Consider the following 6158-nt stretch of genomic DNA (forward strand, 5'->3'; position numbering starts at 1 on the left):
TATGCCCTGCTGCTGCCCAGAGTGAGATGCACCTGCATCGCGCCCCCCTCACCCATGCCGGCTGGGCAAGCGGCAGCAGGGCAGAGCCCCAGCGGCTCCCCCCACTGGGACAGAGGCAGGAACAGCTGGAGGAACTACGGGAGAAGCCCCTATGGCTGTCCTGCCCGGGCCCAACCCGCACCTGGCCCAACATCCTGGCACTTTAAAAAAAAATGAAAAAACCCCAGCCCTGTACTCACTGGCTGCCGGAGCAGTCATTAAGGCCTCTGAGGGCTCGTGGCAGCCCCCCCACACACAGTGTGGGGCAATGGGGGGCAGCGGGAATCACCCCAATCCCCCCCCCCACCTGACACCTGCGTGGCAGCTGCCCCGTAGTGCAGGTGCAGCGCAGCTTGGCAGGGTGTCATATGCTGTCTGGGAGCTGGGGCGGCTCCACCTATCAGCTGGAGCCTGGCACCACTCAGCCCCAGCAGCTCCAGCTCCCAGGAAGTATGCGGCGCCTTGTGAAGCCGCACTGCACCTGCACCATGGGACAGCTGCCATGTGGGTGCCAGGCAGGGGGTTGGGGGGAGTGAGCCCCATTGCCCCGCACTGTGCAGGGAGCCTTTGCCATGAGTATGAGGCTTTTTTTGTGTGTTTTTTTTTGTGGTTTTGTTTTTGTTGCTTTTTTTGTTTTTTTAAGTGCCAGGACTAGGCTGTGGCCAGGCAGGGGATGGGGCCCAGCAGGGCCGCCATACTCCCACGGCTCCCCCCCCCCGGGGAGAGGCAGACACAGCCAGAGGAGCTGCCCAGCTGTGCCTGCCTCTCCCCGGCTGATCATAATCACAGAATCTGTCCGAATTAGTGCTGAATCTTCCGATTTGGCTGAATCAATTCAGGACAGAGATCCAAATCTCTGAATCGAATCACTATCCTCTAAATTGCCCAAATCTGAATCGACTACTTTGCTATTTGCACAGGCCTAGTAGATAGACTCTTTCAGAGCTTATGGCTGCTTCCAGCAACCCAGGTAGGAAACAATAATGTATCAGTTTTCATTTTATGCCATTGAATAGCAGCCTTTATGTAAATTCCTACTAGTGTGTTTTCCAGGAAATATAGGTATTGTGCTGTGTAAACTACTCTTGTCACCACCACCCCCAGGTTGGATGTAAGACTGAACACTTAACTTAATCCCTCCAGGCATAATGCATGTTTGGTTACCTCATTTGCTTATGCAGATCTACTAGGTAAGCAGTCTTCACAATCTGGCCAGTTATTCAGAACATTAGCTCCAGCTGACAGCCTGGCACAAAGAGGAGTTACAATGCAAGGCTTCTGCAATTCTGGAATAGTCTAAATAGGAAAAAGCATTGTGACTAAGATGGGCACCTGACTCCCCTGACTCATAAAAATCAGGGCTGGAAGGGACATCAAGGGTCATCTGATCCAATCCCCTGCAGGAATCCTACTCCAAAATCACCACCGTTCAATGCTTATGTGGCCTCCTCTTGAAAGTCTCCTATGAAGGAGATTCTGAAGATCTCAGATCATCAGGTTCTGTTTTTTGCTTTGATACAGCCCTCATTTTTAGACATAAAAGTTACCCTGTTTAAAACCCCCCATTGTATATTAATTTAAAACCCCATTCATGGTATACAACTGAACCAACCATCTAAAGATCCCAGTCATCCACAGCTGCATGGCAAGTGGTTTCATTTAATTCAATAGGGTTACACATAGTGCATCAATTTCAGCAGGTGTGTAAACCTTTCCAGGATCTAAACCCACTCCCTCTTTATTTAATGTCAATGGCAAAATTGTGTACTGGAACAATCTTCAGGGAAGCAGAACTGGGCTCTTGGCTTGCTCAAATCTCTGGTTACACATTGAGGGTTCTGATAAAACATGAACTGAAACACCAAATTTAATTTTCAAGCTTTTAAGAAATGTATTTTATTTTTATGTTTTTGTTGTTCATGGTTATTCAAGTGGCTTGGTATATCAGCCATATGAGGACTTCAGTGCATTCTAAATGTTCTCTATCCTCAAACTGCACAAACAGCTGCTTGTTTCAGACACACTGCAGATGTGGGAAATTAGCAAAACTAGCAGAAGTAACACACCCAGAAGTGGTTTTGGAAAATGAATGGAAAGACAGTTTAAGCAGAGGGTAAAACACTACAGAGCATGAATAAAGTAAACATGCACAATGCTCTGTTCATAGAACCATAGAATCACAGAAAATGAGTGTTGGAAGGGACCTCAGGAGGTCATCTAGCCCAACCCCCTGTTCAAAGCAGGACTGTCACCAACTAGACCATCCCAGCCAAGGTTTTGCCTAACCAGGTCTTAAAAAACTGCCAAGGATGAAGATCCAGAACTTCTCTGGGCAACGTGTTCCTGTGCTTTACTAACCTCCCGTGGGAAAGTTTTTCCTAATATCTAACCTAAACTTCCCTTGCTGCAACTTGAAACCATTGCTCCTTGTTCTGTCACCTGCCACCACTGAGAACAGTCCAGCTCCATGCTCATTGGACCCCCCTTCAGGTAGTTGAAGGCTGCTATTAAATCCCCCCTCAGTCTTCTCTTCTCCAGACTAAGCCCAGTTCCCTCAGCCTCTCCTCAGAAGTCATGTCCGCCAGCCCCCTCATCATTTTTTGTTGTCCTCAGCTGGACTCTCCCCTCTGTAGGGAGGGGCCCAAACCTGGACACAGTACTTCAGATGTGGCCTCATCAATGCTGAATAGTGGGGAAGAATCATTTCTCTCAATCTGCTGGCAACACTCCTACCAATGCAGCCCAGTATGCCATTAGCCTTCTTGGCAACAAAGGCACACTGTTGGCTCATATCCAGCTTATTGTCCACTGTAACCCCCAGGTCCTTTTCTGCAGAGCTGCTTGTTTAGCCAGCTGGTCCCTAGCCTGTTCGGGCACTTGGGATTGTTCCATCCTGAGTGCAGGACTTTGTACTTCTCCTTATTTATCCCAGGATTTCCATTCAAATTGCTGCTATGCAGAGCCGTTGCCAACTTTAGATGACTCTGGGTTGATAAGGCCTTAGCAGAGTAGCTAAATGAAGTCTCTGCATTGGTGTTTACCACAGACAATACTAGGGAAATTCATACGCCAGACCAATCCTTCCTAGTAGATTGGTCTGAAGAGTTAGCCCCCGTGGAAGTGAGAACAGAACTTTTAGAACAAATCAATAAATACAAATCAATACATTAAACACTAATAAGTCACCAGGACCAGATGGCATCCATCCGAGAGGTCTGAGGAACTTAAAGGTGAAGTTGTAGAGTTGTTGGTAATATTTCATAGATTTCATAGACATTAGTGCTAGAAGGGACCTCAGAAGATCATTGAGTTCAGCCCCCTGCCCACGGGGCAGGAAGTCAACTAGGGGCAGGAAGTCCAAATGTTTCTTAAAAGAGTCCAGAGTCGGTGCTTGCACCACTTCTGGCGGCAGTCTATTCCAGGCCATGTGGGCTCAGACAGTAAAGAAGTTTTTCCTTATGTCGAGCCTGAAACGGTCTTGGAGGAGTTTGTGACCGTTTGACCTTGTCATTCCTTGGGGTGCTCTGGTGAACAGATGTTCCCCCAGATCCTGATGTACACCCCTTATAGGCAACCACCAGGTCCCCCAAGACTGCGCTTTTCCAGGCTGAAGAGTCCCATAGCTCTCAGCCTCTCATCATAAAGCCTGTCTTCTTGCCCTCTGATCATGTGTGTGGCTCTCCTCTGGACTCTCTCAAGCTTTTCCACATCCTTTTAAAATTGTGGAGCCCAGAACTGGATGCAGTAGTCCAGCTGCAGCCTCACCAAAGCCGAGTACAGCAGGAGGATGACATCCTGGGATTTGCTTGAGAAGCATCTATGGATGCAAGCCAGAGTTTTCCTCACTTTACCAGCTGCAACATCACATTGGTATTAATATATATAACCTCGTGTTACAAACAGACTCTGTGCCAAAGGACTGGCAAGTTGCCAACAAAGCACCCATCTCCAAAAAGGGCTCAGAGGTGATCCTGGAAACTATAAGCCAGCAAGTCTCACATCCAGCTCTAGCAAGTTGGTAAAATCTAGTATAAAAAATAAAATCCTCAGTTCCATGGACAATGACTCTAAGGTCTCTGACAAATATAATCTGTTGGGAAAGGAAGAGAGTCAGCATGGTTTTTGTAAAGGGAAATCTTGCCTCACCAATCTTTTGGCATTCTCTGAGGGTGTTAACAAGCACATGGATAAAGGGGATCCAGTTGACATCATATGTTGAAAGCTTTTTGGAAGTCCAAACAACGTCTCTCACCAAAGGCTTTTCGAAAAACTGCATTGCCATGGGATTGGAGGAAAGGTTCTTTTGTGGACTGAGAGCTGAATTAAAAGGTAGGAACTAAAGGGTAGGGCTAAATGGTCACTATTTAGCATGGAGGAAGGTTAAAAGAGGGGTCCTGCAGGGATCTTTGCTGGGCCCAATTTTGTTCATTTTTTTCATCAGTGATCTAGAAAAGGGGTGAACACGGTTAAATCTCCAATACCAAATTATTCAGCATAGTCAAGTCCCAAGCTAATGGAGAGGAGCTGCGGAAAGGTCTCATAAAGCTAACTGAGTGGGCAAAAAGAATGGCAGATGAACTTCAGTGTTAACCACTGCAAAGTAATGGGGAAAAATATTTTCAACTATACATACATTATGCTGGGTCCTGAACTAGCTGTTATGACTCAGGAAAAGGACCATGGAGTCAATGTAGATAGTTACCTAAAAACATCATCTCAATGTGCAGGGTGACCAAAAAAACAGTACAATTTTGAGCATCATTAACAAGGGAACAGGAAACAAAACTGAGACCATCTTCATGCCATTATACAAATCCGTGGTGTGCCCACATCTTGAATGCTGTGTGTGGTTCTGGTCTCTGCATCTCAAAAAGGACACAGTAGAATTAGAAAAGACACAGAGCAGGGCAACTAGAATGATCAGGAGGCTGGAGCAGGTGTCATACCAGGAGTCACTATAAAAAGTTAGTAAAGGAGAAGGCTGGTGGACGGTATGATACAGTTCTATAAAATCATGAAAGGTGTGGATCAAGCAAACAGGAGACTGTTTGTCACCAAGTCCCAGAATACAAGAACTAGGGGGCACTCACTGAAATTAGTAGGGTTAGGGACAGACATTACACATAAACCGATTTAAGTGATCAGAAACTGGTTTAAACTGGCTTGTGCCTGGGTCAAGTGGCAGAATAAGCCACCTCCTGCCCCCCTCCCTCTGGCAAAGGGGGCTTATTACGCCGCTTACCACAGGCACACAGTGAGTGCCAGTGGGGGCTGGGGCAGGCACACCCTGCTGCAGTACCTGGGGCAGTGGGGGGAATAATTCCACTCCCTGTCCCCAAGAGGCCATGCCCACCGGCGTCTGGCCCAGCCCCCGCCCGGTTGCTGGCGTGGCGAGGGAGGCGCAACCCCTGTCATGGTTTCCTGGAGCACCAACCTCTTCCTGGTGGTGGGAGGGGGGAAGCAAGGGGTGCTGTGGGGTGGGGAAAACTGCTATGGACCATTCCACTTGTGGGGGCTCTGGCCCCCTCTGGGCCTCAGTGCTGTCGCGTGCAGTCCACCACAGCTCTGGCCACCCTGCAGCGGGGCTCCCCGCTGGGAGGGGGCTCGTGCTCCCTGACACTATGACAGGGGCTGCTGCCCCAATCAAGGGCCCTGACCCCTCACCGCTGCAGTGGCTGGGCAGGGGCATGGCCAGACAGCAGCTGGCAGGGCCCCTTGGTGGGGGGTGCAGGGATGGGGGTTATTCCCTCTCCTTCAGGTGTCTGGCAGAGGGGACAAGAGGGGGGTTATTCCACCGCTTGCCCCATGCAGGGAATGAGCACACCGGCAGCCATGGAGGATAGACCTCGCTGTGGTCCCCTGGGGGCAGTGAGGGTAGAGGAGAGACTAACCCCTCTCCCTGCCCCCTCTGCCTCAGGGGCCATGGAGGCCCACCACTGCAGCAGCAAGCGGGGAGAGCCCAGCAGACCCGGCTCAGGTCCCTGCAACTGGGACAGGGAGGGGGGAATTAAACCCCTCTCTGGCCAGTTCAAGCCAGATTGGCCACCCACTCCCCAGCACAGCTTTCCTGCAGCCAAGGGTGTGCTCTAGTGGCCCCTGGCGCCTGGCCTGAGCAACTG

The sequence above is a fragment of the Alligator sinensis genome, unplaced genomic scaffold, assembly GCF_000455745.1.
Source record: "Alligator sinensis unplaced genomic scaffold, ASM45574v1 scaffold117_1, whole genome shotgun sequence".
In the NCBI taxonomy this organism is placed as follows: domain Eukaryota; kingdom Metazoa; phylum Chordata; order Crocodylia; family Alligatoridae; genus Alligator; species Alligator sinensis.